The 9,454-nt window shown below is 42.4% G+C and overlaps 1 protein-coding gene across 1 annotated transcript in view; it reads right to left on the reverse strand.

Annotated features, from left to right (window-relative positions):
- The window catches only part of LOC133384137 (protein eyes shut homolog), an 84,646-nt gene extending 78,967 nt beyond the window's left edge, over window positions 1-5,679 (reverse strand). Inside the window, exon 1 of the mRNA XM_061626066.1 lies at window positions 5,533-5,679. The gene's annotated coding sequence lies outside the window, so the exon portion shown is untranslated. The remainder of the gene's footprint in view (window positions 1-5,532) is intronic.
- Between the last annotated feature and the right edge of the window lie 3,775 nt (window positions 5,680-9,454).

Below are 9,454 nucleotides of genomic sequence, written 5' to 3' on the forward strand. Positions count from 1 at the left end.
GGCGCGTGCATGCGCATGCACACTTTCTCTCTTGTTTAAGCAGCATGGGGGAATATGTGACAGAGTGCGGGAGAGGAAGACACACAAAAGCCGGAGATCTGTCCTTTTGCCGGAGTCTCCAGCAGAAAACCGGAGACCTGGCAACCCTAGTCCCTGACCACATCCACACCAGGCCTCTATTACACTTTGCACAATCATTATTTATTTATCTATTTATTTAGTGTATTTATATACCGCCCCATAGCCGAAGCTCTCTGGGCGGTTTACAATAAATAAAAACATTAAAAACAAATATACAAATTTAAAAACACATCTTTTAAAAACAATTTAAAACAATTTATCATGGCTTCTCTCAAAGCCATGGCTCAAAGCCAATCATGGCTTCTCTCAAAGAATCCTGGGAAGTGTAGTTAGTGAAGGGTGCTGAGAGTTGCTAGGAGACTCCCTGTTTCTCTCACAGACCTTTAGTCAGAGTGGCTGACTGTTGAACCATTCTCTCAGGGGAATAGGAGTCTCCTCTCAGCACCCTTCACAAACTACACTTTCCAGGAGTCTTTGAGGGAAGCCATGACTGTCTCAAGTAAAATCAAGTCTGGTGTGGGTGTGGCCCTCTTATTAGCCAAGCCCAACAGCTGTGAGGCTTTTAGAACACTGACAGTTGGTCCTTACCGAGCATGCTCCACGGTATGATTGGGTCCCAGCCAAAATTTATTAAATTAATTAAAAATCAGCCAGGCATTTTTTTTTACCTTTTAAACTGCAGCAGATGAAGGTCAGAGTATGGGGCAACGTCAGTATTAGGATTACAGGTACTCTGTGAACATGGCTGATTTTTAATGAATAACAACAAATTTTAACTCTCAGAGAAAAAAGTCTAAAAGGGCTCTGAGGTTTTTCTCTCTCTTTTTACACTTTGAACTGTCTATTCTCTCTGACTGTTTTGTGTATCGCCGTGAAAATTGACAGGGTTGTTAAGCAAGCATTTCTGAGTTCAGGACTATAAGTTATGTAAGGTTTTGTTTTGAAATGAGCTTATGGGAAGCATCAGAATGGCATGGGGCGTATTTTCCATTTAACATTGCGGAATGCGAAAAATCCCCGCTGACTATAGTATACAGCCACTCTCGTGGCTGTATAATACTACACACAAAAACAGCAACAAACATACTTCTAACATCCATAGCACCTTTACAGTTTGCCACTAATCCCAGCATTTGCTATGAACAACTCTATCCTCCCATCCTGATATATAAATATGCTGTAGAAGCATTACAATTTTATGGCTGTCAAGACTTAAACCCATTTCTTCTCCCAGAACACTTCCAATGGCATTGCAGGGATATAAAAGGTAACATTAACCACACTGGCCTGGTTCACACGTCAGAGAAAGCCAGGCCCACTCAAATGTTCTGGTTTCTAGAGAGGAGCTTGTAGCCACTTTGCTCCTCCCTGGTTCTTTTAGAACAAAAAGCCCAGGTTTGGTTTAGTGTGTCATTCAAGCTTGGAATTGTGGGGAATGTCTCTCTCCTTAATCATGATCCATAGGTAAGAAAAATGAGATGCTGGTACTTATATGATGATTTGATGGACAGGTCTAGGTTGTCACAGTGAATTTTTCCCCAGGGCACTCTAATCATAGTGATTTGGGGGGGGATGTTGAAGGGAAACTGGACATTCAGAAGATTGGTGGGCTATTGGCATCTTTACCAGTTACAAACAATTAAAATTAAAACTTTGATCAATTTGTTTTCATTCTGTTTTTCCTTCTTTTCTTTCCAATCTCCCTCCCCACAGTTTGTATTAGTTTGGTTCTTAGTTTGAAAACGTTTAGAAGAGCTTGGTATAGGGGTCATTCCGCTTCCCCTCAGTTCTCTCCCTCAGTTCAGTTGCAGGGTGATGTGTGTGATTTATTTGTTCCTTTTTATTCAAATCCCCTTTGGTGGTGGTGGTGGTTGTTATTAATTACATTTGTATACCACTCCATAGCCGAAGCTCTCTGGGCGGTTTACAACAATTTCCCAACATATACCAGTTTTAGTTTTTTGTTTTTCATTTTGTTTGTTTTCTATTATTTTTTCCTTAGGTTAGTGCAAACTTCTCTTAGAGTTCCCACCCTAGTTGCTGCGGCAAGCATGTGTGTATGTGTGTGTGTTTATTCATTTCCATTTTTTGGGGAGTTTTCTCCTCCATGTGTCCCCCCCCCAATTTTATCCTCCATTTTTCAGTTTTAGGGTACCTATGATCCATTACAATGAATTCTTGCTGTCCAGTATTATTAATATTTTTATTCAAGCTTTCTCCCCTCCTCCTGCAAGGTCTGATACTTTTTTATCCACTCAGCTAAGTCTACTTGCCCCTTAAGTACACTCAGTGCTGTCAGTTAAGTTCCTCATTGCCAACCTACTATTTTCCACAGTTTTCAGACTGGTTAGCCACAAAATTAAGAGAGGTTAAGTGATTTCTATTTTATCCACCACAAAATATTTAAGTCTGTTTTTGTAGAACCACTGAAAGATGGTAGGCTTCATCTCCATCACGATGGTACAATGCATGCAGTTCTGACAGAAAATTAAAAAGATACTTAGTCTTTTCTTTTTTAAAAAAAATAAACTTTAAGGTACAAAACCCTTTGATAGATCTGCTTGCATTTTAGCAGAATTAATCCACTCTGGAGGGCTTTTTTTGCATGCAAAATTCATCCACTTCTGTGAAAAGTTAAAACTATTTTAAGATTCTCCATTCATAGTCAATGGGAAAGAACAGAGCTTCAGATCTGTTCTGGACCAGAATAACAAGTTGAATCAAAAAGACACAGATACAGAGCAGACTGGATTTCTTCCTAATGCTATATATACAGGCATAAGGCAAATCTTGTAGCAAGTGGGCACTCTTAATACTTGGGTTCTAGACTCCATTGGCTGACTATCCATTGTCTTACTAGCACTCAATCTCAGTTTCCTATCTGTAAAATGGTAATAATAGACCAGCTACCTAGGTCTTTCAAAAAACATGCATAAGAATTGATAAAGCATAAAACACAATTATCATGTTTTAAGTGCTTTACAGACCCTGCTATGTATATGTTTACAAAATGCCTGAGTGCCTAGTCACTATTATTCCCATTTTAGAGTGAGTAAACTGAGGGAAGGTAAGACTGAACGCTAATGACTTGAAAATATAAACTCAGTAGAACCATGGAATTAAGGTTTTGCTCCTTCAAGAGCAGAAATTAATCCAAGGGTGTTATTTTTATTACTTTTAAGCCTGTGTTATAATCACAAGACTAGAACACCTGACTGGGTTTTTGTTGTCATTCAGTTGAGAAAACAATTTGTGGTTCTTGCTATTATTATTTATTACTTTGCTTAGATTATCTCAACCATGATCAGAAAAGAATTTCTTAATATGTTAAATTACAGCTATGTCACAGGTGAAGATATTGTTTTCATTTTCTTGTTTCCAAAATAAAGGACACCAACTGAAATCTGAAAATATAAAAAAAACTTAGTGGCATTCCCTAAACAGCACCCACAAAAGGAAAGAACAAGTCTCATTTCATCTCATTTTATTCTTAGTTGATGAATGAACATATTTCCTCCAGATGATTTCAACTCTTAAGCTTTAGTTCTAATTAAAGAAATCATGCTAATTATTTGCAGATGAGAAACTTTCAGCAAATTATGTCTCTGATTTCATGTAAACAAGGCACTTTGGTTAATTTCTAACAGGGAAAGAAAATTGTGTTATTGAACCATAATTGATTTTCCCTTTAATTTTATGCAACTCACTGATAGCACCACTCTTAATCTTTACAGAGAAATTAACTGGTTAGTTTAGTATATGAAGCCTCTTGAAGGTCCTTGAAACATAGGGCAAGAGCTTGGAAAAGTTACTTTTTTGAACTACAACTCCCATCAGCCCCAGCCAGCATGGCCACTGGATTGGGCTGATGCGAGTTGTAGTTCAAAAAAGTAACTTTTCCAAGCTCGGATTAGGGCCTTTAGTAGGATGCCTTCACTTGTGCATATTTTAGGGATTCTATCTTCTGATTCCCAGGATATTGTGTTGCTGCTCTTTGGTCTTCTAACTTTATTTTTCTCTCCTATTTTCTCACATGACCCTTTTTGGTTTCACATTTGGCCACACCTTTATTTATTGATTATATTATCACATATTTTGAGCTCAAGGAACGTGTTGCCTTATGAGCAAACTTTCAGGAACTCAGTGCTAGTGGTGGGTGAGGCACCAGGCAAAAAGTGGGCAGAACTATGGATGTGATTCTTCCTTTATATAATACACCAGATTCCAACCGTGCAATAAGTCAAAGGTTTCTACAGTGCCTCCCACCCCCGGATGTCTCTCCATCCTCCATCCTGGTAAGCAAGAGTCATTATAATAGGACTCAGTAGTGCCAGGCAAAAGCATGTATGAGGAGGGTGTGGAGCAGGAATGGTGAGGGGTGTGACCTGGGGAGAGTCCTAAGGGTTACATAGAAAGGCCTAAAGGGCTGTACCTGAGCTTTGGACCTAAGGGTCTCCATCCCTAAGGATTTCAAAGGATCAAGTAAAGAATGCGTGCAGTGCTTTTGATAAGCATCTTAGACCAAAGGGAAAATAGGGGTCATATTTTCACCACAGGTAGATGTCTATACAAGATGACTACTGGAGAATAGTGGATGGTATGGTGCGGTGGCAGTGCTCACCTGACCTCCTGACAGTTGAGTCAATGTTGCTTACTGGGAAGGAGAGGGCCGAGGTGACAGGGAGGTCAGCACAGTGCAATTACACTAGCAGGATCATCAGATTGGCTCTGCAGTGTGTTTGCACTACACTGAGCTCTCTGCTGCCTTGGTCCTCCCTCACTCTTTGGTAAGCAGCAGCAACTCAGCTGTTGGGAGGTCAAGTGAGGGCCACCACACCCCAGCTACTGGAGGAATGTATATTAGTGGCCTATTTCTACTCTTTGTCACACACTCCAAAACAAACATTGCTAAGGAATGGTGATGGTGGTGGATGGGCTGGGGGTGAGGGTAGGCTTTAGACAAGAATGTAATTGACAGTGCCTCCTTTGATGAAGAGCGTAACAAGAGCCCTATGGGATCAGAGCTCATCTAGTCCAACATCTTTGTTCAAACAATGATTTTTCACCCAAATCATGAGAAGGGCACGAAGGTAAACTTATTTTATGTGTGGAAATATCATTACTTGTTTGAGCGCAGTGTGTACTTGAACCAGTTACCAGTCTTTCCCATCAGGTGGGTTAGTTATGAAAAAGTCATGAGTATTTTTTCAAGTTCCGGTCAATTAACTCAGAAACATTAATGTCAGCATTTCCAATTTTCATCTGATGGTCAGAGGATTAAGGAACATAATTGATGGGCCTGATGGTAAAGTGTTACTTATTCTGTTTTTATTAGCAGTAAGACAATGTCTAAAATGTGTTCATGGCCACTTATTTACTTTTACTTTTGGAAGATATAATGGTGTCTTTAAATATTTATTGTTACATTTAAAGTCTTAAGTAATGCCTTACCAGTGAAGCCTGGAGGACAAACACAAGCGTAGTCTGCAACCAGATCTAAACACGTTGAATTGTTTTCACAGAAGCTGTAGGAGCAGTCATCAAAGTTGATTTCACAGTTCAGACCTTCAAATCCTTAGTGGGGTGGGGAGAGAGGAGAGGGTAGTATATTCTTTATCCACACCTGTGACTCCTTTCTGAGTCCTCTTCGTAAATAATAAATCAATCCTTATCCAATTACTCTATAAAACAGAAATAATTCTTTTTTATGGCTCGCGGGGAATGCTTTCTAAAAGCTGCCTAGCTCCTCATCTGTCATTAGTAAATTATCCCCCTTTGTCTTTGAATAGGGGTCATATTTAAAGGAATAAGAGCAGCAAGTGTAAGACTGTGTCAATGCACTGGCAAGCAAATACTTAGGATGGGCTGTATGCAAACATGTTTTCATGAACATGGCACTAGGCTAGCCCTGTAGCGAGGAACAGACATTCATATAATTATCATTTCTGTAGCATATTTCCTACTTGAATTATTCATTTCCACAACAACTCAATGGCCTAGGTTGCCAATGTTTCTACTGTACAGAAAGGGAGCTGAGTCTTTAGCCATGTTCACAACATGAACAGTTACTTTAGTTTAAGAATGGCCTCAATAACCTTTAACTTCTATACTATTCTAGGGAGGCAGGAAGAGAAAGATAGTGACTGCCCTAAACAGAAGTAATGATTTAACTTTTGGGTGAATGGTAATAGTACTAAGGTTTTCTTTCCAGGATGTCTCTGTGCTTTTCCACATGACCTGTTTATTCAGCATTTACCCTGACTGGCCAGTCTTATTTGGGCATTCATCCTGATTTGTTTGCAGGAAGATTATAAAACAATGAGCATTCATCCTGATTTGCTTGTTCATCCCACACTTTTCAAGGCATTTCCTTTTCACTTTTCTAACTGCAAAAAGTCTGGATTTTGGGGGGGGGAATTTTAAAATGAATTTGTTGTGTTAGGGTAACATAATGTTTTAATTCACTTTAATTGCACAAACCAGCTTTTCTGGTATACACTTGACTCCCTTCTGGAAAATACTGACAGTCTGGAGGCTATGATATTTGTTAATACAAGATGTAGCGATGGCCAACCTGGGAAGCTTTAAAAATGGGTTAGACAAATTCATGGAGGATAAGCTATCCATTGCTACTAGTTATGATGGCTATATATCACATTCAGTATCAGAGGGTTACTGTTCCCAGTGAGGAGACTAAGGCCTTTGGTCTGATGCAGCAGGACTCATCTTCTCTTACATTCTATCATCTGAGTTGTCCAAGATCACCCAATGCCTCTGGTGGAGCTGGCATTTCAACCCAAGTGTCTCAGATCCCAGCCTGATTAAAAAGTGCATTACTGAAATGGCACATTAGTCAGGCAGGGACCCTATCACCTCAAGTTTCATGAGACAAGCATTTGCTAGAAACTGCTCTAATGTATTCATTTATATTCAAAGCCCGCCTTTCATCCTAGGTGCTCAAGACAGTGGACATGGTTCTCTCCCCCTCCCATTCCCCCCCCCAACCTCACCACTGAGCTTCTTGACTGAGTTAGCATTTGATCCTGGATCTTCCAGTCCTAGTCCAAGACACCACTATGGCCACATCTTAAAAACGTGTCAAAAAGCTTGATCTAGCTTTCTCTTTCTGATGAGATAAACCATTTGTTGATGAGCAATATCATGTGGCCACATTTGAACAAATGACTCCTCAGGTGAAACTTGAGACCAGAGCTTGGAAGATTACTTTAAAAAAGTAATACATTACAGTTACAGTTACATGGCCCAAAAAAGTACTGCTCTGAAAGTAACTGATTACTCTACTTTTTCTCAAAAGTAATCACTACAGTTACATTTCAGTTACTTTTTAAAAAAACGGTGCTGGCCTTGGCTGCTGCACATCTAAGTAGACTAAAACAATATTAAAAATAAACACACACATACAGAGGTAGTAGAATAATTCATTTTTTCCATAAGATAGCAGTGGTGGTCTCTTCGCTGGTAAGGAAGGCGGGGAGGGAGACAAATCAAGTGCAACCCACCCACTCAGCCAGCAAGCATAATCTTTCTCATTTAACCACCTCCAGGACCCTGCCCTGCCACCAACTAAGGGACGGACGGACGGACGGACGGACGGACAGACGGACACACACACACACACACACACACACACACACACACACACACACACACACACACACACACACACACACACACACACACAGAGGTAACAGCTACTCCAAGTGGCTAAAAGCCTAGTGGCTGTTTTTGTGGGCATTCCAAATATGGCCACAAGCGCCCCTGAGAATGATGATATGCCATCCTCCCAGGATGCTTAAATGATCATCATTTTTTAAGGAGTAAGCATATTGGTATTCAACACTGAAAAAAGCATCCTTATAAGCATGGCAGTTTTTTTTAAAAAAAGAATTAAAATCTGATAGAAAAAGTAAATACTATTCTGCCCGACATTGATGGTACAGTCCTAATTCTTATATTTTCACAGGCTGGCAAACATCTACAGTGAAGTAATGAACCTATGTTATGTTATGTTATGAAGCTATGTTACTTCTTGAGGGGGTGATAGCTGGTAACGTACTGGGATTCTTAAAAAGAACTCATAAGACTCAAGTACATTAGAAGTGTAACATAAACACAAATGTAGTTGTGCTGATTGGTCCATAAGAAAGAAATGGCAAAATCCACGGTTGGGCAATACCTTTACTAGAAATATTAGTGGCTAGTGGCCAAAAATTCACATAATTAGCCAAATATGATTAAAACATGTCGGCTGAACCATGCCCCACAGATGAATTTCAAAGGACATTAAAGGTCCTTCTTCAGAACATTGTAATTTATCAACTTACCATAATGGGGGGTGGTGGCAGCAGGCGTGAGGGGGGAAAGGTGACAGGCACAAGGGGGAGGCATGGCAGGCGCAAGGGGGAAGGGGACAGGCGCGAGGGGGAAGGGGACAGGCGCGAGGGGGAAGGGGACAGGCGCGAGGGGGAAGGGGACAGGCGCGAGGGGGAAGGGGACAGGCGCGAGGGGGAAGGGGACAGGCGCGAGGGGGAAGGGGACAGTAGGCGCGAGGGGGAAGGGGACAGTAGGCGCGAGGGGGAAGGTGGCAGTAGGCACGAGGGGGAAGGTGGCAGTAGGCACGAGGGGGAAGGTGGCAGTAGGCGCGAGGGGGAAGGCATGGCAGGTGCAAGGGGGAAGGCATGGCAGGTGCAAGGGGGAAGGCATGGCAGGTGCAAGGGGGGAAGGCAACAGGCATGAGGGGGAAGGTGACAGGCATGGGGGAGGCGTGGCAGGTGTGAGGGGGAAGGAGACAGGAATGAGGGGGAAGGAGACAGGAATGAGGGGGGAAGCGGTGGCAGGTGCGATGGGGAAGGCAACAAGCATGAGGGGGAGGTGGTGGTAGGCGTTAGGGGGAAGGCGATAGGCGTGGGGGGTAGGCAACAGGCGTGGGGGAGAAGGCAGCAGTAGGTTCAAGGGGGGAAGGTGACAGGTGCGAGGGGGGAAAGTGACAGGCACGAGGGAGAGCTGCGGCAGGCATGAGGGGGGAGGCAGCAGAAGGCACGAGGGGGGAAGGCAACAGGCATGAGGGGGAGGTGGCAGGATGAGCAGGGGGCACACACACGCACCATCGTCACTCACCTCAGCTCTTCACCTCCATTCTGCTTCTGCCTTCTACTTCATCCTTGCCCTCCGGTGCAGTCTGGCTCTCTGCTTCCTCCCTTGTGCCTCCTAACACAGAGCACGAGGAAAGAGTTCTGCTGTGCAAAAGCCCAGTGTGAGGCACATGTCTTTCTTGCACCAGTCAAAGGAGCAGAAGACTTCCCCTGCTTCTCCCCCCAGTAACGTCCTAAAGTAACGCCAGAAACGTTACCGT

Source organism: Rhineura floridana, chromosome 4 (assembly GCF_030035675.1).
Source record: "Rhineura floridana isolate rRhiFlo1 chromosome 4, rRhiFlo1.hap2, whole genome shotgun sequence".
NCBI lineage: Eukaryota > Metazoa > Chordata > Lepidosauria > Squamata > Rhineuridae > Rhineura > Rhineura floridana.